We start from the raw sequence: 23,575 nt of genomic DNA on the forward strand, positions 1-23,575 counted from the left end.
GCCCCGCCAACAGCCGCGCTCCTGTTTGAACTACCCCTCCCCCCCCGCTCCTCCCTAACTGTCGCGCCCCCGTTTGAACTGCCCCCTCTCCCCCCGCTAACGGTCGCGCCCTCGTTTGAGCTGCCCCGCCAACGGCTGCGCTCCTGTTTGAACTGCCCCCCCTCTCCCCCGCTAACGGCTGCGCTCCTGTTTGAACTGCTCCGCTAACGGCCATGTCCCCGTCGGTGGCCCTGCCCGTGCCGGCGCCCCCTAAGGGCCACCTCCGTAGCTAGTGGGAGCCGCGTCAGGGCCCCGCCGCTCCGGGAGAGGCTTCTCCCCCGCGCCCCGCCCGACCCGGCGTCGTCTCGCGAGACTCCGAGCCCGCCATGGCGCCTCGCTGCTGCCTGGTGCTGTGCTGCCGGCGAAGGCCCAGGTATCTGAGCGGGTGTCAGCTGCCGCGGTCCCTGTGGCTTCACGCGAGCTTAGCTGTAGGCCAGGGTGCAATAAGAGTGTCCTGCGAATATTGTTGTTGATGCCACGTTTGCACTTCAGGTCCTCAGGGAAGGTGGAGCAGGGTTCAGTCCTTTCTGCCAATGTGCGCGTGCATGTTTGCAGCTAAGAGTCGAGGCTGCTGTGGAACTCTGTGGGACGAAGAGTAGCACAGATCTGGATGTATTAACATATTTATGCTGTTCTACAAACCAAGGAAGTGAAACTATGATGTGCTAAAGCTACTTAGGTTCTGTGTAATCAGCCAGAAAACTATCTTAGGAAGCCGTGTTTTGCTTCTCTTGGTGTCAAGAACAAAAATCCCGTTTACAGCAATGATACAGAAACAAGGAAGAGCAGAAACTGGGAATAATTCCCTTAAAAACCCTCTTGATGAGGGAGGGAGCAAGGATGCAGGAGGGTACAATAGAGTAAACTTCATCACAAGTGACTAGACTTGTGACGCAAAACAAGAGCAGAAAATCAAAAAGCCTTTTAAAAGAGTAGCCTGTAAGGTGTAAATCTGGAAGGCTAATTCCTGTGTAGTGGGGATTGAGGGTTGAAATGTAATCAGTCTGGGCCTTCTAGCAGGTTCTGTTGGGAAGCTGGTGACTCTTAGTAATGTGCATCCTGTCTGTGAAATCGCCAGGGAGCTCTGTTGAGCATTATGGCAGGGTGCTTTGACCTTCAACTGCTTCAGCCCTGGACAGAAGGCTTTGGGATAGAGGCAGTTTCATGCACTTACCATGCACTGCTTTGGGGGTGAGTGTACAGATGTCTTCCCTTTGCCCCCAGTAAATAGGTCATGCTGGAGTGGCTAACTTGTCTTAGAGTTGTAGGGCAGGAGTGGGGCTCCTGGAGAATTGTTCTTGTCATGCGCATGGATCAGAGTCCAGGCTATGTGGGGAATGCTACACTCATTCCCCCCCCCCCCCCCCCAAAAGCATCTGGTCCCTGCTAGGGGAGCCTCGCTTTCTTGGGAGCTGTAGCACAGAGCTGGAGATCTGGACTGCACGGATCCTGTTGTTTCCAGCTGGGAGGAGAGAGCAGGAAGGGTCTCTGGTGGACAGGTCTGGGTCTGTAACCCCCAGCTTGGGTTTCTGTAAGAAACAGTCACCACCTTTTATCACCACCTTTTAAATAGAAGCTGAAGAGTCCTGTGTTCTAGGTTCAGCCCCACAATCCATGCTCTAAATGGAGGGAGTAGGGAATGTCATGAGGAGTGCATCAAAACAGGGTAGTTAGTGTGGATGCATTGCAGTCCTATAGCCTGCAGCTAGTGCAATTCTCCTTAGCTTTCTCCAGGCTCCTGGCCATTCTTTACTTTTGCTTTGAAGGCTTATAGTTGTGAGTCCTTGTCTAGGAGGCAGCATCTGGGCGCCTATAATTGTGCGGCTGTATCAGGGTAGCCACCGAGTGCCACTGCTGTGAGCACTTGAGGGCTTGAGCTGAGTCCTCTGGGCTGGCCAAGGTGGGTGGGAGGATGGGAGTCCACCCTGTCCTTTTCCTGCCGTGTGATTTCTGATGCAGTCTGCAGGCTTGGTCCTGTGATTGCTGACTTGCTTGCTCCTGAACTGGTACTTTGCAGCTTGCTTGGCATGAAGTTTGTGTGTCAGCTGGGGCATCCTGCTGCATTTTTAGACAGGTGAGCCCCAAACTGAGTCTTTTAACACATGGGCAGGTCTTCAGGACTGTAACCCTGGCTTCAGAGGAACCTGGCTGCTGGAACAGTTGCTCCTTTGATGCTTACCACCGTGCTCTGTTTTCTGTGGTCCTAAGCACACTGATATGTGCAGAATTAAGTGACTGTTTTTAGCCAGGTCACAGCAGCTCACGCAGCATGCTGGGTTCATAATTACGCTGTGGCCTACAGTGAGCTTGAGAGAGGAATTAACTTTGCTGTGGATCTCTTTTTACTGCTCTGGCATCATGCCGTTGCCTTGCCAAGTTTGCCTGCCTGCTCCTGAGAGCTAGGGGCAGTGAAGCTTTATTTCTTTCACTACCTGTATTGACCCTTAGTTAACATTTCTCAAGGAATGAAATGTAACTGTTTGGTCCTTTGGGAATATCTGTCTCATTTTTCAAGTTTTAATCTTTCTTACTGATCCCTTTCCAGTGACTTCAGCCAAAGGTGAGGAAGGGGGGTAGTGTGGGAATGGTGGACCGGCTCATTTTTATGCAACTAGGAGGTATGCAAGGGTCAACTGATAAAAAGCTGGGATTCTTACAGAACCCTGGAAATCATGTATCTCTGCTCGTGTGCAGTGAAGACAATTATTTCAGCGAGAAAACTCTGCAATGTACTGAATTCTCCCTTTCTGCTGTTGTGCATGTTTTTTTGTCTGTTTTTTTTCCCCTTGAGGGTGAACTGGACAAAGATTATATAAGGGATGTAATCCTATGAGGTCAAACCCATTGCAGATACTTAGTGTGGTCTCTGCAGTAAGAATTGCTGAACTCAAGTTGCGAGAACATGTCTATAAAGGATTCCAGTACAGGTTTACTCTAAAAGCTTTTGAAATTGATTCTGAGCTAACTTGGAGCAGGGTATAGAAGAGGGGAATAAGCTTGCATTTAATTTGATATGATAAGGGTCTTCAGGTTATCATGATGTAGTAAATGCTCTATAATTAAGTGATGATCTCTAACAGAACACAGAAAGCCTCCTGTCCTTAGTCCTCAGAGCCTCTCTAGAACTGCTGATAAAAGGTGCAGTAACTTAGTGGACCAATTGGTGGGAAGAAGAAAATCTTTCATTGTACAGGTTGAAGAGAAAATTTCCAGAAGTTTTCAGGAAATAATATTTTTGGAACATCATTATGCCATCTGGAACTGTTGTCTTTCTTATATATTTCCTAATTCAGAGAAAGCATGTACAAATATGTATACGAGAAGGTTACCATATAGTGTAAGTTATAGCTTTATTTCTTTGGTTAACCAGCTACCATGCTATCTGGACAATATTTTGCATAAAACTGTAATTTCAAATCCAGGAAACCCAACTACCAGACTTCTGATCATTGTAAAGCAATGATTAGGGAATTAGGAAGTAGGCAGAAATAGCTGTTTTTTTTTTATACTGCTGAGGCCAACCTTCACAAGCAAATCTATCCTTCGCATTGGGAGAGAAGGAGCTAGGAATGTTAATTTTCTGTTTTCTGATGGCATAGGTGGCTCCATATTTTACTACTAATAAAGAAAACCACATAATCAATCTAGAGGTGCAGCTGTGGGGCACAGGAATGTTATTTAACCCAGTGACAAGCCTTTGGGCACCTGGCAAGTTGTTTTTTAGAGAGCATGAAATCATGTGAATGCGCAGTGTTATTATCTCCTCCCTGCGCAAGGCAAACATGCGCTCGCAGCAGTGATAGGGGTGCGATGCGGGTACGCTTGTTGAATCTAGTCATGACATGATTCTTTGTTAAGTGAGTTTCCTGCACTGCGTTGTTACGTGGACTGCACTGTTCAGTCACGAAGCTCAGACTGCTAGTGCCTGAGCTTTATGAGGAACCGCTTCCTGGAAAGAATAGGCAAGGGGCCACATTCTTACCATTTCACCCCCACTGTGTGCGAGTGCGATATGAATGCAGAGCACACCTGAATGGGGAAGGTGACAGTCTGTCATAATGTCATGAGGGTGGAAGTGCCACACATTTGGGCTGGAGGCACTCGCTCCTGAGAAGATGAAAATAAGCCTGCTTTTGGCTCTGTGTGTCTTGAAACCACTCTTGCAGGTCCAGATTTACTGGAGTGCAGATTTAATGCTCCCCTCACTGAGCTTTTCTGACAATTGATCGAGGAGGCAATTGACAGACTCTCAAGAAGCAGCAGCAGCTAATGAGTAGAAACACATGGTGAGGCCTCTCCTATTGCAGGTGTACTGGAACATCACATGGGGCAGCCAGGTAGGAGGTTTAGCTCTGGTAATAGATGTTCAGCACCAGGGCTTGCACCAGAGCTTCAGGATGGTTGCTGCTCAGACACTAGGGGTTCCTGTCTTTAGAAGTGAGACTGCTTTTGCCTGGAAGACTGTAAAACATCTCTTTGGAATAATCAAACTTTCAGTACTAGGAGGTGACAACATTCCCAGCAGAAATACAGTCTATGCTGGTTCTCTGTAAGACTCTTCCTCATTATACCTGGGCACTTTTCAGACTAATTGGTGAGCTGAGCCATGGGTTTGCATTTACTCTATATTTATTCTGTGGTTGATATTCCCTGTCACTAGAAGGGGAAGGCTGGGATCAAGTAACTCTACCTGGTTCAGGGTGTGGGACAAGAAAGGGTTTACATGGAGAGGGGATTTCTATTGAAATGGCAAGGTGCTTTGTTCTCCAAAATGAAAGATGTCTTCAGGAAACCATTCCCCCTCCCTCTTCTCCCCCTGCAGCTTTGTTCACCCCAAGGAGGTGTTAGGAAAGGAGAATTTAAGAATGCTGCTGCTCTCCTGTTTGTGCTGTGGGGCTTTTTTGGCAAAGAGTGGGTTGCAGATACTATCCCCCATAACAAGTAGGTCCTTTTCATGTTCTCGCCGTCCTAACAGAACCAGAGTACTGTGGGACCTATGCACTGACATTTATGATGAAGGCTGTTTTTTGAAGAAGAACAGTTAAAGAGGTGGAAGCTTGTGTGTTAGGTATTTGTTCGTAAGCTGTTGTGTCTGTAGTGAAAGGGTGGACTTGAGCATGACTAGTACAGGTAACAAAGATGCCTTCCCTCTTGCAGAACAGCACACCAAGCTCAGGGCTTCAAGGTGAAATCTTAACTTGTATCATATGTGTAGTATCATGTGTAATATGTTGCGGTCCGCGGGAGTAGCGGGAAAGAATCAGACGCAGTCACAGAATGCAGATTCAATTCCGATTTTATTCAGCAATTTGTTTGTCTTATATACGTTTTATGCAGCGGTAGCATGCAAGCACGCAGTGCCTTGGTCGCTTTAACTGGCTAACTGCTTTGAAGCACGCATAGTGCGTTTTAGCATGATTGGCTATCCCTAAGGAGCTCAACATCCTGTTTTTGCTTTCTAGTTCCGTCTTTTCAGCTTGCTCAAGCAGCCTTTTAACCGCAATTGTCCTTTAGTGACCTTCAGAGCCTCCTTAGGCAATCTTTATAGTTTCTTCATACAGATAATCATCGTGGAGTACTGCAAGAGCCCCAAAACCAATATGTATCATATGTGTAGTATCATAGGGGACTTGGGATAACCTGCTATCACCTGTTTGGAAGATCTTTTTTCCACCTACACCTCGAAGTCCAGCTTAGACCAAACAGTCTGATTCTGCCATGCTTCCTGACTTCTGCATCACTCTTTAGGAGGTAGTAGTTATCCTAGACTCTGTGCAATGTGCCTTGTAAAGTGTTTTCCCATGAGTATGGGAGCACAGCCAAGCAGAAACTCTTGGGGGAGCAGCAGACAACTGGTCCAGTTTCTGGGAAACTGGTTCTGAGGTAGGGGTCCTTTTTCTTTAAAGTGAGGCTTTCTAATGGTGTTTCTGTCCCTTTCTGACTCCCCAGAAGGCCATTTTTAATTCGGATAATTTGAGTGGTCCAGTTTCCAGCACAGCCTCATGAACAGCTGTATCAGCACCCCTCTGAAGAAGGTGAACGACCTTAAGAGTTGGAAGAAGTAGAATCTATGGGGAGAAAAAGGGGAACTTTTTAAGGTGTTATCAATGCAAAAGATGTGGAGCTGCATCCCAGGATCTCTACAGAGTCCTGTATGCGGAGACGTAGCTGCTTCAAGAGATGATGCAGAGTGCCTTAATTCAGTGCCTACAGTAGACATCAGCAGAATGTCAACCCAAATGAGTCTCTGACTCATTCTTTTTTTTTAGTCTTTTTGCCTGGTTTTCTAGGTGCCCTTTAGTTTTTTGACTGTGCTTGAAGATGTAATCTGATTGCTAGGGCTGCCTCCAATCCCTTCATTCTCCTGTGTGTGCGTGAAGCTCTTCCACCCTGATTTGTTCCTCCCACCCATCCCTTTGTATAGAACGGGAGGAGCAGCCTCCAACACAGTGTGCCCAAAAAAGGATTATGCAGTTGTAAGGTGCTTGTCACCATAACACCTCACTCACAGCAGGGAGATGACTCAGCTGCCACCCCACTTTGCTGGGATGTGTCACCAAATGAACGATGATATTTTCAAATGCAGTGGGATTTGGGAGTGGAGGAGAGGGAGAGGAGGAGTTGGACTATGACAGGACAGCAGGGAACATCAGTCTTTCTGACAATCTGAACCTTTTAGTTAAAGAAATATGAAGTTTAGAGAAGTACAATAACACAGTCACCTGAGCACATTGCAGTCTAGTCTGTTCTTTCTTTTACAGGGGAAGGGAAGGCTGGTCCAGTAGTTACATTTTTGCATATGACTTGGGGGATCCAAGTTCAAATCCATGTTCTGCTGTAAATTTCTGGGATTCATCCCTTGGTGTCTCTTACTCCAGCTCTGAAATGAAGGTGACAGCAGTGCTCCCCTCAAGAGACCGTGGGAAGATTTCAATTGCAGGCCATATGCACTGATGTCAGAGACTAGATCCAATTGATGGCACCTCTTTGATCCATCAGTGTTTGTGAAGCGTTTGAAGCTCTTTTGATGGCTGATGCTATAAAAGTACAGTGTTATTTTAGCTATTCTGGAGGACAAAATCCATTCACTACTTGTGCTGGCATAGTTTGAGCTAAAAGTAAAACTGTTGCATTTAGACGATGCGAAGACATATGAGCATCAATGCTTATATGGAAACTAATGCATGGAGGTAGCTCGTTTTGAAAGGACAAGCTACTTCAGTGCTTCAGATATTACAGTTGATGAGGAGAACAAAGATGCTATTGAAAACCTAAAAATTAGCTTGGGCTTTGTGTAGGGGGACTTTGTAAGTGTGAGAAGTTTTCACTCCCATGTATAAACCATGTATTTATTCTTCACAGCAGTGGGCAGCTTCATTAACAGCTAAAGGAAAAACAACTAGGGTAGAAAGTGGGGTTCGATCCATCACAAACTTCCTCTATGACTGTGGGGAAGTCACTTAGACACAGTGAACCTTCGTTTGTCGGTAAACTGGAAATAATAGCCTTATCCTGCCTTGCAGTAGTGCTAGGGGATAAATAATGTTAATTTATCAGATTTTTTTTTAAAGAACATTTATGTACATCCAACTGTCTGCGACATGAGAGAGCATCTTTTGGATGTAGCCTAAAACTAAGTTCCTGGATCCTTCAGAGATTTTGTGGGACCACTTGCTGGTGTTGGCCATAGTCTCCTGGCCAGACTCCAAATTTAGTAGTCCCAGGCTTTCTACCAGAAATTCTGCTTGCATGTTTAGTAGGGTATGCTCTTGTCTGTCATGCATTTCTACGGTGTGCTGTTAAAACAGCTACCATGTTCCACCCCAGAGGAACTGCATGCTATGATTGATAAATCTTTTTTTACAGTAAATCAGTGCGTGAGGTTTAAGTGCTTTGAGGATCCTTTTGGGAGAAGAAAACTTGTATAAAAGGATGAAAGGGCATTCTGTTTAGATAGGAAGTGCCTAAATACGTTCTTTCTTTGGTAGAGCTGTAATCACATATTCGGTGCTTAATGAACAGATGGTAATGATAAATGTTGGAAGAGTATCGTTACTGAACAAACATTTCAAGCCAGCAGTTGGAACCGTGGATTCAGTTGGAGTTAGGGGCCCAGAAGTGTGAAAGTCATGGTGTGGAATGAATCTCCTGCGTCAAGAAGTTCAAGTCCATGCTGTGACAGGCATTAACCCTTTCATTACCTCATTAAACTCACTTTAAAGCAAGGTAGGGTTCACTGCTATCAAAAAGTTGTTCCATAGTTCCACTCTTGTGGTGGTTAGAAATCTTTCTTGTTCAGCCTAAACGTCAGTGCATCTTAGTTCTTTCCTTAGTGTTGATCTCCTAAGATTTGTATGGAGAACAATTTCTCTTTTGTTTTTCTAAACTAGGTTCCCTTTGTGGGGTAGATTTTTTCTCTTTCTGATCATCCTGTTAGCCCTATTTTGTACCACTTCTGATTTTAGCTGATCTTTGTGAATACGGGTGAAAAGAACTATCCACTTTATCCCAGGGGAGAATTCATATAATGGTCTAACAGCTCTCTCTGTTACTGGAAAGAAGTCACCTCATGGAGTTATGATAATATGTTGGGTTTTTTTTCCCATGGCTGTGTCCTGTTGGTGTTATCTGCTGATTAATAATATAACATGCTCTGTCCTTTCTTCTGACAAGCTCCTGGCTTACAGTCACAATTCTTATTAGTCCTTAAGTGCTTGCCTCGCTGTGATCCTCCTGCATGCTCATGATGCTTCCTACCTTCCTGCCATTTGCCATTGGCAGATTTCCTTTACTTTTTAGTGTAATGTCATTAGCAGAAACATAGAGCAAGACTGGTCCTTGTGGGAATCTGCTAGTAACTTCCCTCCATCCTGATACTTCCTTGTTCAACACTACCTATTTCCATTTCCCCGTCATCAGTTCTTGTAGCTCCTGCCCTAACCCCCTCTTTTCCATCTTGACTAATAATTTCCAATGCAGCACCGTATCAGCTGCTTTACTGGAGTCCCAATAGATGATATCTACTACTGCTCCTTTGCAGAGGAAGCAGTTACCTTATCAAACACAGTTACTTTGTTATTCTAGATCTAGCTTTGTGAAAGTTGGTCTTCAGTTTATCTCTTTAATTATATTTTCCTTCAGAAAAGATTATAAAATCCTGCATATGGGAGAGGCCAGAATAACTGGCCTGTAGCTACCTAGATAAATTTTTTTAATCTCCTTCCAGCAGTTAGGTACTATGGATGCTTTTCTTCAATCAGATGGTACTACTGTTCCTAACTGACAGACCAATTAAAAATCCTTGAAGCTAGATCTGTGGGTTCATGTGTGGATTGTCCAATTTCTCTGACTGGCACATGCAGAACATGTGGAGTTTGCTTTATTTCTTTGGGACTGGTAATTTCCTTTCCTCTGTGTGTGTGTGTGTTTCAAAACATTATTTTGTCCCTATTTTGGTCATTATTATCATTAAGAAAAACTGAGGTAGCCTATTTATTCTGTTTTGAGCTCCTACCTCAATCACTGTAAATGTTTACCTCATATTTGTTGTGGCCCCAGGTCTTCCTTTCTTGTTTTCCTTTTTAAGTTGAAAAACACTTCTTGTGAAGTCCCTGGTTTTCATCTCCTTTGCCAAACCTAACCCAGTTTGACTTTGGACAATTCTTGGTTTATGTTACTACACTGCCCAACCTTGAGGATCACCATTGCTTCTTGTGTCCTTCCTGAAGTACCTGTTCATCCAGCTGTTTTCTGAAGCCTTCCCTACAAGCCTTTTTTCTCTTCTCTGGAGTATGTGTTCAGGTTATCCTTTTACCTTTAACTTAAAAAGTAGTAAATACCAAATCCGCTATAGATTCAAGTCCCTGAGCTCTCTGGCCCTGGTAATTTCACTTAATTTCTCCAAGTAACATAAAGAAGTATGGTTGTTTGGAAGAGAAATTTGCACTGACCCAGCAGAAACTTATGTGAGCCTGGGACGTTTTGCACCTAAATAGAATAGCCTGCTTATGGAAGAGGGGCAAAGCCTCATGCTGATGTGAAATCCAATGACAGGAAGACCATTTTCTGCAGAGTATCAAAATCAATAAAACTGTGGAAGCCTTCTGTGTGCTAAGAAAGGTAGAGATGGAGATAAATATTTGAGGAGACACAAGAGCTGTCCAACAGAATGAGCATGGCAAAATGTATTCAGTTTCCCTGTTAGCTCCCTCGCAGCAGTGTAAAAGGATCACTGTAAAGCCATGATTTTTTGTAAACTTCCACTGACATCCCAGTTGTTTAGAGAAGTTTTCTCTGTTGCATTTTTCTTTGAGAGTGAAATGTGAGAGTCCGCCTCCTCATGTCCCATCAATCCATATGTTACTCTAATAGGTTGGGACCAGCTAAGGGGGAACATCAGTCCCTTCTTTTCTTCATGCAAGAATTGTGTTTGGTACTCCTGATGCTCTCTCTTTGCTCAGCATTACACCATTGTGGCAAGCTGTGACCCGGATCCTCAGCTGGTGTAACTTAGGAGAGGTTCAAAGTCAATGGAGTTGTGCTGGTTTACATCTGGATGTAACAGGGATGATTTCATCTCTGTGTTCCAGGGCTGGTCCAAACCAGCAAATGAATATGGGCCAGTGCTCATTTCATTTGGAAAGGCTGTTTGACTTGATCATGTTGGATGATGAAAAAGTATTTGCCAAATTAAGAGGGCTCAAACTGGGGCTTTCCAGAGCAAAAGAGCACAGATACAAGGTAAAAAATCATCCCCATAGGGAAGAGCTGTAGCAGATTAGAATCTTCTGTGAATTGAAAAGGTAGGCAGACACACGGCATTATGTTTGCATTTGTAACCTTTATTGCTGAGTAGTGAGATTATTTAAACAAGGGAGTATTTGAGAAGAAAATGATGTGAAACAGTTGTGCCATCAGTATTCCCTACTATTCTCATGTCTAAGCTATTTTCCCTATTACCCGTCCATGACCATTTGTTGTCTTTTGCTTTAAATTGTAGGGGTGCCTTATTGCTCAGTGTTTGTGCAATGCCTTACACAATCCACATCCAATGACAACTATCTCATTGCTCAACCAAGCATCGGAGGACAGAGATGAAATATTATATTATGGAGAGCAATACAGGGAGTTCTAGCAGCCTAAGATGGGGAGTTGTGGCAGCAGTGTATATGACTTCATTTTCCTGGCAGGACAGTTTCACTTCGAAATTTGTCGCAGCTGCTGAAATGTCAGCCTCAGGTTGCAAACGATGACAGTGCACATAGTCCCACAGAGTACTCTCCTGGCTGATAAAGATGCTTGTGTGACCCTGAGCTAGCACAACCAGGGATGAAACTGGATCACTCATTGGTCACTCGTTTCTCTGTTTGGTTCTGTTACACAGAAGCATTGAAAGATACAAGATGAGTCATTTTCTAGTGATTTTCATTGGCATTTGTTTAAAGAGCCAAAAGGGAAGCAGGATATTATTTGATTTTGATTTAAAAAGAGAAAGACTAGAAGTGATTGGCTGCAGTGCTGGCAGTACCCTCCCTCCCTCCCCTTCTGTTTCTCCCTTCCTTCTCTCCCTCACTTCCCTCAACATCAGCAAGTCACAGTGAGGTTAGATAACACGTGGATTTGTAGGCTTTCAGCTCCACTTTTACTGTGGGATAAACTACCTCATACTTACCGCAAGGTAAAAGTATGTAGACAGACAGTAACAACAGAGTAACTGATGTACTATAAAACTACATACAATAACTGGTTTCTGTAGCCACCACATCCAACTCTTGTCTCCTCTCCCCTCACAATTAGATTCAGAAATTAAGTAGCTGTAACTTTATAAGTGCCCATCAGCTTAATTCAACAGAATCAGCTGTAGACACCTGGAAAGAAGAGTTAGGAACTGCCGACAGCACTAATTCAGCTGCTTTGGTTTGTAGACAACTCATCCTCCTAATTTACCTATGCCTTTGTCAACCACTAAGAGTGACTTGCTTGTGGAAGAGTTCCAGCCTGGCTCCATTTGTCACACCATACATGGTAAATGCCACTATTGCTGGCCCTGACCAGGCAGCTTGAGGGTTCACACTTCACTAGTAGTTTATGTAGGTGAAAGCCACAATGCTGGCTCAGCATCCACCAAAGAAAGGATGCTCAACAGAGAGGAAAGCCCTATAGAGAGCCTCTCCCGGTCACCTTCTTGCTTCACTCAGTGTGCCAATTGCTTTCAGGTGGAGACTCAGTGTGGTTTTCATGCTGCCGCAGGGCTGCAATTCAAATCCATCTGGGGAGGATGAAGCTCACACAGAATCACAGAATGGTCAAGGTTGGAAGGGACCTCTGGAGATCATCTAGTCCAACCCCCTGCTTGAGCAGCGTCACCTAGAGCACGTTGCACAGGATCGCATCCAGGCGCGTTTTGAATATCTCCAGAGAAGGAGACTCCACAACCTCCCTGGGCAACCTGTTCCAGTGCTCTGTCACCCTCACAGTGAAAAAGTTTTTCCTCATGTTCAGATGGAAGCGTCTGTGTTTCAGTTTGTGCCCGCTGCCTCTTGTCCTGTCGCTGGGCAGTGAAGTATGATCCTCAAAGTGAAGGATGATCCAGGACAACTCTAAGCCTTGGTGACCAGTAGCCCCACTAACAAGACAAAGAACCTGTAGCAACAAGTGATTGTGCATACTAAGGAGGAGCTCTGTGTTTGGTGGAGTCCTACCATATGTTCCTGTGCTTAGCACAGCCCTTCTAGGATTTATCTAGCTATTCCTGGGGGTGATCTGTCTCTCCACTATTCCCTCAAGGATGGCAGTTGTCTCAGCCTCTCCACTACACGATTGCCATTCAGGAAATGTTTCACTGCATCTGTTCAGCAATCCTTCAAATTACATTGCTCTAGTGCTCTTTCTGGGAGAGCCTCCCAAGGAAGGAGTTTTCCCTAGCTCACTTCTCTCCTATTTTGCCTCAGGTTATACCTTCTGGCATCTCTCTACTTGCAGCTTTTGCAATCCTGGGACTTCCTGATGAACACTGAGATTGAGGGGAGACTAAAGGAAAATAGATCTTGAAGACCAAGAGAGATCACTGGACTCATCTACACTATGTGCTGCATAGAATTTAATCAGTAGATGTAATCTTCCTTCACTGTGTGCCTGAAAGGATGCAGCCTAGCAGCTTGATCACTGGATTGGGACTGGGATGATCTGAGCTATTTTTAATCCTGGGCCTATGTCTCCCACTAGCCTGGTGGGTGACCTTGTGTAAAGCATCTCACCCCTCTTCCCTTTTACAAAGTGGAGCTAGTAACGCTGATCATGTTTTTCTTTGAAATACACTTTGAAATTTGCTGATGAAAGTTTATAGTTACTGTCATCTGTTTGCTTAGTATATGCTGCTCACCAGAGTTTTTTCAGTGAAGCCACAGAGAGCAGGAAATTTGTCATTCTTCTATGTCTGTCTCTTGTGCTGGCAGAACTGTTTTTTTTATTCACCATGATGACTATTGTCAGCTTATGGCAAAATTCACAAGAGGGAAATGGAAGCCTCCAACAAATACTAATGGCAGGACTCTTGATATGTACAATATAGAAGTAATTTGCATACAGAATAGTCACCATTAAACTACAACTTAGTGATTACGTCCTGCCATGCAAGTAAGCCCTCAACTAGGTATGTACTATCTTTGGGACACCATAAGCATTCACAATGATTTCCAATGCACTGAGCAGGTCTGTGGCTGCAGGAGCTTACAGCCTGCTCCAGACAGGCATATTTAGAGACAAAAGGCATGCAATATCTGGATGGATAATGTCCGCTTAGCAATCTAAATTTTAAAGATGTAGTGAGGCCTTAATTATCAATGAAACTGGGTGCCAAACTCCTCTGGATTTAAGCAGGGGTTAGGTGCCTACATGTCTCCTGGAATACAAGCCTGAGTCCTTAGCAGACAAAGGATGGGTGTATGTCTTCACTGTTTTAAGGAGGGAAGACAGCATGAGGTAAAAAGAGAGAGGGTGACTGGAGGTGCGAGGTAAAAGCGAAGATTCAGAGAAGAGGGAATAATGAAGATGCCTAACCTCAGTGTGGAAGAAAACAGGTCGGTATCTAAAGTGAGACACTGCAGGATCTGAAATATGCAAGAGCAAAATTTGGAAACCAGGCAACTTCTGCACGAGGCCACTCTGCTAGCTGGAAAATACCCAGGAGATCTGGCTGTACTTTTGCATGTTATCTCCAGTCACGAGGTATCTTAGTCATAAATCTTGGTCCATGCAGATGCAAAAATCCATCTCAGGACGCAAGCAGTTAAATTAAACATAAGCTTTTTTGCACTGTTGTCTGCCAGCATCTCACTGCGTATCACTTGCTGATAAAGTCAGGCCTTTATTGCAAAGAAACCAGTAACAAGGCAGTGAGTCTTTTTTCAGAGTGCAAACAAAAGAGCAAAAAAAGTTTTTCTGGAAATTGCTGAGGAAGATGGATGTTGCAATATAATGGTATGGAAGCCGTGTAAACTCAAAAAACTTTTAAGAAGTGCACGTGTGTTGTCAAATTGCCTTAACACTGAACTTCTGGAGCTTCCAGCTATATAAGAAGCCCAGTAGTAGAAACATGTCTTGGTGGGGGAACTCAGATATTTTAAGTTAACTTTTAAGATAAGTTCATGTCTGACCAGCATTCTGACTGTCAGATTTGAGTGGAAACCAGTCAAAATTCTCTGATGGAAAACTTCTTGCCAGTTAGTTATTTTATTCAAATTTGCTTGTGAAATTTGTAGTCGCTTCTAAAAAGCATGAGTAAAATGTTGTTTTTCATAGAAGCTTTTAAGCAAGTTTTCATTTTCTTTTGAAAAATGTTTTTTCTTTTTAAAGCTTCTGAGAGGGGTGGGAGGAGGGAAGAACTTTTCATGCTTCCCCTTTTCTTTCTGTGAATAGAAACAGACTGCAAGAAGTAGGAAAAAATGAAAGCAATCAGAAAAACTTGTTACCAAATTATTACCATTTTTTAACATGCAGAGGTTAGTTTTGAATCTTTTTTGTGGGAAAAACAAACTGCCAATGGTGACAAATTTGAAGTGGGAAAAAAAAGAATTTTATTTAAAACTTCAAAAGCATTTGTTTTAAATTTTTTTTCAAACCAGCTTTATTTTTTACCGAAATTCCACATAAAAGAGGAGTAAATGTGGTGCACAATCTCTAGCTTCTCCAAGGAGCATGCTCTGAGTTATCAGGAAGCCTGGAGTGCGGGGAGCCCTGAGCAGCCACGAGGGAAGTCTGCTCTGGAAGAAATAGTCACTGTGGAGCCTGAAATCTGAGCAGTCTGCGGGATGAGGAAGATGCTCTTTGTGGAATCTCCTGCCTGCTGCCCTGTTGCAGTACAGGCTGTGGTTTGTGGCAGTCATGTTTGGGACACGCCTGGAGCAAGGGGAGCTCTGGAGGTGGAGGGTGTCTCTGGCTACAGCAGGCTGGCTGGCATAAAGGCAATTGTATGCAGAGTCATTATCCTTGGCTTGATCCGTAGCTAGTTATAAACTGTAGGGCATGTGATTATTAATAAACCTAATACTAAAATTAATTCAAATTATTATTAATCAATTACGCAAGTTAATTATTCATTTTTCCTCTTTAAGCGTCCCAAAAAGAACATAATGCTGGTCACATATAAAAGGGATAAAAGGACATCGGTCCTAGTTCTAACTTCTCTGTTTTCTTTACAGATCCACCACCTCTCTAGCCTTTGCTGATGCCTGCCAGCAAGCCGTGGTGATGCATGCTTATAGCAGCCTACCCCTTGGTAGGCAGAAGACAGCTGGATGCCTGAAGTTGCCATTTTGTATTAGCTGTAGGCTGTAATTCTCTGCCTTTCAACATGTGAGTAGCTTTCTTTGGTTCCTGTTATTTTCCCTTTCCCTCCTTCCTAGGGAGGTGGAACATCCTCCTAAGATATACACAGAGTTTCTGAAAATGCTGTTATAGAAACAGTTGCTATGGTGGAAAATCACTGTGCCCAGCATCCCTGCCCTGCTGCTGCTAGAATCTGCCTCCCCTGTTACCACAGGCACTGGGAGCTGTGGGCAGAGCATCTGCCATGGAGGTGCAAAGCTCCCCACGTCCTCTGCCTCTTTGCATATGCTCGCTGGGTCTGCCTAATCGTTCTGATTGTACTCCATGCGTCACTCTGCGGCTGCAGAGTCTGCTTCTCTCACCACAAACCTTCCTGACGATATTGAAGTTGGCTCAGAAACCAGTCTACAAGAGTTTGATATTAAAGAGTGGGGATTTTTCTTTGGATGCCTGAGCATTTGTATCTCTTTCTGGTTTGACCAAGTGGCTTAACTCTTGTTCTACACTGTCTGGTATCAGATGCATGGGCTAATGAAAAGCAGAGTGAGATGAGGTTTGCAGTATGCAGTGATTTTTCCCACCAGCACACTGACTTGCTGTGTCATGTGCCATGCTAGTATGAAGCTCTTTAAGCATGGATGTGTGGGACTGGGCCCACAGGCAGCATGCACTGCATCTGTTACCTTTTTGCTCCTGCTATGCACACAATATAAAGCTGCATTTACCCTCCAGCTCTGTTAAGACAGTCCTGGTTTGGTGACTGAAAATGATTTGTTTCTCTTCCTTTGTATTGTACTCTTTGTATTGTATGCTTAGGATGAAAACATATTTTCTAGGAGGAGATCTCTGTACCACTTCTAACACGACAGAGTCCTGGATGTGGCTGCAGTCTGTAAGTGTTATTACAGTACCTCTGCAAGCAGATCTTGCCAGATCTACTAACCAAATCTTGTGGGTGTATTTGTATCACAAGGAGATTCTCCCTCTTTCCTCTCATAACTTGGTTACCTGTTTCCCAAAGCCAACACTGACATCAAGTATGTGTATCCAGCCACGCAGGCAATGGCCCCTTCTCTAAGCTGAGCTATTCCTGTCTGAAAAGAGTGGAGAATTTTGTGACTTACCCTGGAGCCCTGCAGTGTAGCTGGCAGCAATAAGGAAAGCTACAACAGTGAATGAAGGAAGGTCTTTTCTACAACTTTGGTACTTCAGGATGCACTCACAACGGAGCTTTTGTTTGCTGCTGTTGTACTTTTTAAGTAACTGGAAATCCAGGGAGTGTGTGCGAGTGAAGCCGCTTTGGTACGTTGGATGTTTATCCACCCAGGAGGATGTGGTCTGCTCAGGGCGGACCATTTCCTTCTCTGCCTAGAGCAGAGCAAGGACTATCTGAGTATGCAAAAGGTAAAGAGTGATCCTTCAGGCCACAAACTTGTTACTCTGGGCTTTTATCTTTGGAAGCAGGAGTTTCTTTAGCCCTGAGTTTGTGCTGCACTGTAAGACAAAATGGATGAAAAACAGTCTAGGGAAAAGATGGAGGCCTTCTTGGTTTTGCACTGATGTTGCTCTCTTGATATCTTTGGCTTTTTTTCCTGAGATTTGCCATTTCTATGAAAGCAGATAAGGAGGTCTGGGATTTAGCCTGCAGAATCCAGAAGGCTGGACTTTGAAGGAAAACATATCACCACCCTTCATGTATATAATCGGACAAAGCTGAGTTTTTCAACTTGCAGCATCACATAATGTTTGATTCTCACCTCTGTGGCAGTCCATTCATCCACCTAGAGCAGCACAACTTGCTTCGGAGCTTTGGTGGAGGAGGGAATGTGCTCGTGATGTAGCTGATACCGACCTTTAGGGGCAAAGTAGTGAGTAGATGCAGTAGTGGCTTGATTTCATTTGGCAGTCTCCATGCTCCGGTGATGCCAGTGAAAGGAGATGTGGGGCCAGGCAGCACTCCCAAATTCTCTTCTATCTGTGCCCAAATTCATAAGCCCAGTGAGGAATCTCTCTCCCTCACACCTAATGGTTGCACTGAACTGCCGCTGTGGTGAGGCCCCCATGTGTCTCTCTAGAAACTCTAGAAAGGTCCCAGCTCTGCAGGATCTGTCCTCGGTGCGTGCTACCCCACCTGTGCTCCTAGCGGGTAGCTCTGCCCCAGACCCTTAATGTACTCATGAACATTGAACAATGGAGGCAAGAAAGGACAGCAGCGTTGTTCCAGCACCTTCTTTTTGTCTCAGGGCTGTCCTAACTCTGCAGGGATTTTTAAAGCTGTACTGTTTTTCTCCTATAAACCTCAGTGCGTGTTTTTCTATTTGCAGGGGTTTGGATTTGCTAAACCAGTTCCCTTGCTTGTGGGCATGCCTTTTTATGTTTGAAACACGAGTTGCAGGATAAATACCCAATTTATTTCAGAAACTTTGTTAACCACGCTGCAGGTGAAGGATGTGCTGTGAAGCTGGTATAGGGTCAATGCAGTGAATGGCATTTCCCCTTTCATAATCAGCCAAACAAAAAGTTTATGTTTAATGCATATGGAAGTAAGAAAGTACGAATGGAGCTTGAGGGCTGCTTTCTGTTGATTCACCTACTTAAGCCTTTATTTTTTCTTGTTTGCCTTTCCTGTAATTACATACATTCTTCCTGCCTTTACACGTGTTAGATGTGTCTCGATAGATTCAGGTGCTGGGTGTAAATTTGAGTAACTGCCTTGATTTTAGTGGAGCTGGTTTTTGGGGATAACTGTGTTGCAGCTCATGGAGTTACAGTGATGTAAGCCAGAAATGAATCAAGGAACAGTCTCCCAGGAAGAGTCTGGCTGCATTGCCTTTCCTGTAGTGTTGGCTTGGAGTTTCTCTCTTTCACCCCTATACTGCAGGGATCAGAGCCCGACTCTTGCTGCCTCTTACCTACGGCTGCTCCCAGGCCGTGGGAGGGGAAAAAGGGAAGAGAGGTACATCCTGGAAAAACAGTGCAACTCTCTCCAGTGTTGAACTTGGAATCTTTTAGCCATGTTTCTAATGTGACTTTCAATATGGTCACAGCCAGTCATGTTAGAGGTGAACCCATGCCCTGCTTATTACACATGCTTGAGTTCAGAAGTGACAGATCTTCCCGGTAGCTTCCAGCAGTAGCAAACACAGAATAACAAAGGACTTAGGAATGGATGAATAGGATTGGGGAATGCTGTTATCATGGCATGGGGCAGGAGTATTTGATGTCATGCTGGTCGCTAATTCATCTGCGAAGCCTCAAACATTGATCTGTGTGGTTTAAATACATATTGAAGATGTTTTCTGTACTCTGCTACTTGAAATTCTCTCTCATGGTGCAAGGCATTCAGAGCAAATCATTTCCCGTTTCCCATTTGCAAGGGGATGCATGCCATTTAGTTCGTAATTGGAACGCAGCATGCTGCATGTGTCTTTGCAAGATCATGAAAAGTGGCTCATTTTGTAAATCGCACAAGTATTTGTCACCTTTGTTTTAAAATGGGAGCTATAAGTTTTATGGAGCATGTGAAATATATATATTAGTTCTCTCACACAGATGAATCAGTCGTATTCTGATCTGGCATGGGCTTTATGACCCTGCTAAGGTTACATTCTATGCTAAATTTCGTCTGTTGCTCCTATATTTAGATCTTAGGTTTAATTTTTTTAAAGAGACAAGAACATTGAAAAAATAGATGTATAAAAGGGACTGTGCTTCTACGTGTTATTCATAAGCCAGGAGATTCAATGAGCTATGCCAATTTGGCATGTTGAAGCTGCTTGACAGTCCATTTCTTATTAAATATGGTGCATTTAAAAACGTCGATTTTACACAACTGCAGATCTGTTTGATTAATGTGTTTTCTAGGGAGTTTTTAAATACTTGAATTGGTTCAGAAAAGTCCACTAATGCTTAATGGGGCATGACAGTGGCCTCAGCCTACCTGTGATGGGGAATATCATCTGCTGGGGGAGACAGAAAGGGTTATGTTCCTAATATTATGGGGGATAAAATGCAAACGAATTAATGGAACAGATTTCCTTCACACTTCTGGAAATGCAATTTTTTTTCAGGTCAGCAAACATTATGAAAACCTTGTCATCTCTGCTTCTGAAGAAACATGTGCCTTTCTCTCAGAGTGAGAAATAAACCTGTTGTATTTTTTGTTGTATTTTTTTTTCTTCTCTTTCTTCTCTTACTTTTTTCCCTTGAATATGAGGGAAAAAAAAGATTTGTTGGTGTAGGGACTGGGGGAAGGAAATGGGGGCAGTTTTTCAAATGATGTGACTTAACATGACAGGAGTTAATCAGAGTTCATGTGCCAAGCCAGCATTAGTCAAAAAAGTGCTGCTGCTCTTTCTGGGAGAATAAACATCTTTGTGCAGTTCAGCTGTCTTTGCATTTTGGAGGGAGAGAAGAAGGGTTCAAAAAATGCTGTAGGATTCCTGTGTGCCTATAATTTGTAATATACATGGCATCTGTAGAGCAAAGAGGACTGCAAAGTGCAGTGCAGAGAGAAATACTGTTACAGAGTGGAAGTGGGGTTATCTGAAGCACCTAATTTTGCTCTTGGTGCTGTCTGTGAAAATTTTTACTGTGGCTCAAAGAAAGTGAATTTAGGGCACTGCCAAGAGCTGTTGAAAACCCCATCATGGGCTAAGATCCCTTTTCCGAGGTTAACTCAAAAGGAGCTTTGCCATTTTTTGATGGAGGATTGAGACCAATGAGAGAATGGGAAAGAAGAGTAAATTTGGAATTTACTCAGACTAGTTAATGGGTAGTAAGATTGGGAGAGCACTTGTAGAGGAAAGAAGCTCTATTATCAGTCCATTGGACTGAGTGGTACTAAACTGAGGGGTGGGCTGGTTTGCAGGACTGAGGTGCATGTTGGCTGGAGCAAGTGCAAGGATGACAAGCGAATGGACCTGGGGCTTAATTCACTTTTATTGTGCAGACTGAGTAGATGGTCGGTGGGACCTTATTCTCTAGTGGATTTGTTGGCCTGCTTAAAGCATAGCTCTATGCTCATTCCTCTGGGATTCACTGGTGTTATTTCAGTATCATTATATATCAGTGAGGAACAAACATGACTGGATGATACAATCTGTCCTCTAACATTAGAGCCTCCAGAGCTGGATTGTGTTATGTGGCAGCTAGGTTTATATTATATCTAAATAAAATATTGTCAGCCTCCTGCTCTGCCATTCCAGTACCTTTTCTAACATTCCAGGACAATTTCCCTCCTGTTCCTATCTTGTCGTCTTTGTCAACAACAGCCAGATCTTCACAAGAGATAGTCTCTCAGCAGGCCTGGTTTACACGTAAACCAGTTTCCTATGCATTTCTAGGTATGTCATAGATTAACTGTAATTTATGTCCATATTAAGGAGGCTTTACAGTGGATTGAAGAAGCTTTAGTATATGGGAGAATCAGGCACACTGATGGCTGGGCTTCTGTTTTTCCAAATATGGAAAATGCAGAGGATTTTCTAAGCCAGGAGCCCAAGGAGTGGTGAAACCTGTTCAGGAAATGCATCTCTTCACACTCAAAGCATGAGTCAAGAATTCCTCCACACTCCACTTGGGTTGGAAACAAGCTGTTGTACGTCATTTTTCTCCATGATACAAACCAGGTCATTCATCTCTTCACTTATCAATTAAAGAGTTGCTTCAGAGCAACTAGTCTCATTAAATCTGGAGACTCAATGCCCTATCTATCATAAATGGTTTAAGATTAACATGGAGGAGGCTAGCTTTCTTTTAGTACCTTGCAATTTGATTTAGCCTGGATATTATTTCCCAATGGAGAAGGGAGTTGTTTACCTTGGAAATATCATAAGTGATGCAATATTGAGAATCAATCAGTCTTTGCCTTGACGCTTATGCGCAGACATCATGAGATGGAGGGATAATTACAAAATGCAACATTCAGGTGGAGTTGCTTGGAAAAGTGGTTTGATTAAACCTCGGCAACTAATGAAGGATGAATCCAGACAGAGCGGTAGTAGACATCCCAGCTTTTGTCTTTGAAAAATGTTGTCTCGTTCAGAGAAATTAGAGTGTATAAAATGATACTACCTTTGTCAACATAAAAGCCTTATGTGCCTGACTGAGTTCCCTCTGTTGCCAGTGTTAATTAAAAGCCCATCCTTTGACTCAGAGAATTTCTGTGAAGTGGTGCAACTTGGAACAGGCTTTGGTTCCAAGTTTATTCCATTCTCATTTGCTTACTTTGATGACCAATATAAATCTATGAGGGCAAAGATTAAATTTGTGTTCTCTTTAATGGGATCACTCATGCAAAGGCTTTGGGATTAGATCTTAAATTGGCACCTTTTAAATCTCTGATACAGTTACAGACTCAGTGAGCTGTGTAGAGCCCTCACCTTTCTTATGGCTAGAACTAGCTGGAAATTACTTTTCTCTTGACTTCTGTGAAAATCTCAGTCCTCTGTCAAAATACGTATTCTACCAAGCATTTAGTCCTTTCCCCAGAAAGAGAGCAAAACACCAAACAACAAATATATTAATTAGTTTGACTAAAATTATTCAGCTTTTGAATATTTCATTTACTAGTGGGGGAAAAAAAACACAACACAGACAAACCAAAAACTGTTGGGGAAAAAATCAGAAAAAGCCTTGAGGAGGAGAAGGAAGAGGAGAGAAGGACCAGATAGACTTTTTATGGTTCTTCTTCTAATGGACTGCTTCAGACTCTGGTCTCAGGGATTTGCATACGTAGGCTTCAAGGCAGCTTGCATTTTTGAATGTGTTGTCTCTGGAAGAATGCTTAAGGGCCATCCTCTGTGAACAAGGGCTGACAAAGGACTGGAGGTGGGTTTGTGTGACAGGGAAGAAAGGTTATACTGCCATGGCCTTGCAAGCAATGTTAAATAAGTGGTGGTGAAATTACTTGATTTTTACACTGTTTCCCGGGTTTTTGAATTTTCTGTGTCTCAAGAGTTGGGTTGCAGCTTGTATCTGACTGTGGTCCGAAATAAATGCACTCTTCTGTACATTCATGCCAGGGCAAAATGTTTCAAAGTCTATCAGGTGGGCTCCGTGAGTGCTGCTGGAGACAGGATGAAGCCAGTGCAGGCTTTCTGGAGGAAGGCTGAATGGGCCTCACTGTTTCAGGGAGACTTTTCTATAGGATTTTGAGTAAAGCATCACTGGAGTCAGGATATGAAGTAGAGCAAGCTGTATGATTATTTCCCCGTGGGCAGCTGTTTCTGACTGGGAGCCCAATATCCTAAGGATATCTGTGGGACTGTTTTTCTGCAGTCCTGCATTTTGTGCAGTGAAGTGAGAGCCAAATGTTAGAAAAGTGCCTATTTGTATCCACGTGCTGCTGATGTAAACTACTACTAAGGTGTAGTGAAATCACACTCCTTGTCACTATTCAGAGCTTCCAGCTGACTCCACTAGTGTAACAAGGGTACTGCCTTACATTGATACCTTATTTTGTGCCTGCACTGGCGAGGGAAACCTGATATAGAGACCGCAATTCAGACCACTGGGATATTTATTTGCCTTAACTGTTGTTGATTTAAACGGTGGTGCTTAGACCTTTAAAAAAGATCTTCAGCAACTTCCACGATGAGACCCTTTTATTAGTGGGCATATTGTAAAGATTTAGGCTTTAATCTTGCATCTGTTGGGAAATATTGGCAAGGAATTGCTGATCATACTTTCCCTGAGTACACCTTGTAAT

At 43.6% G+C, this 23,575-nt stretch overlaps 1 long non-coding RNA gene across 1 annotated transcript; it reads left to right on the forward strand.

The window, feature by feature from the left end:
- Positions 1-361: 361 nt before the first annotated feature.
- Positions 362-20,012, forward strand: LOC106498540 (uncharacterized). Its single transcript, XR_001294990.2, has 4 exons — positions 362-412; positions 15,738-15,891; positions 16,701-16,756; positions 19,935-20,012. It is a non-coding gene; the product is annotated as an uncharacterized lncRNA (long non-coding RNA).
- Positions 20,013-23,575: the final 3,563 nt, after the last annotated feature.

Source organism: Apteryx mantelli, chromosome 7 (assembly GCF_036417845.1).
Source record: "Apteryx mantelli isolate bAptMan1 chromosome 7, bAptMan1.hap1, whole genome shotgun sequence".
NCBI lineage: Eukaryota > Metazoa > Chordata > Aves > Apterygiformes > Apterygidae > Apteryx > Apteryx mantelli.